Consider the following 224-nt stretch of genomic DNA (forward strand, 5'->3'; position numbering starts at 1 on the left):
GTGGCAGCGTTGTCGTTCTGCCATTAGACAGCCACAGACTTGAACTGTTAAAAGCAGCTCTGGGTCACTGTTAGTTCACAAGGTGTGTGTGAAGTGTGAAGAGATACATGTCTGGTGTAGACAGCTGCACTGATTACATAGAATGGAAACATACTGTGGTTGTAGTAACTGTATGATGGAAAATCACAGTGGAAAGGCACAGTGTAACTTGAAACCCCTTTCTG

This window comes from Monopterus albus, unplaced genomic scaffold, assembly GCF_001952655.1.
Source record: "Monopterus albus unplaced genomic scaffold, M_albus_1.0 scaffold1.1, whole genome shotgun sequence".
Lineage (NCBI taxonomy): Eukaryota > Metazoa > Chordata > Actinopteri > Synbranchiformes > Synbranchidae > Monopterus > Monopterus albus.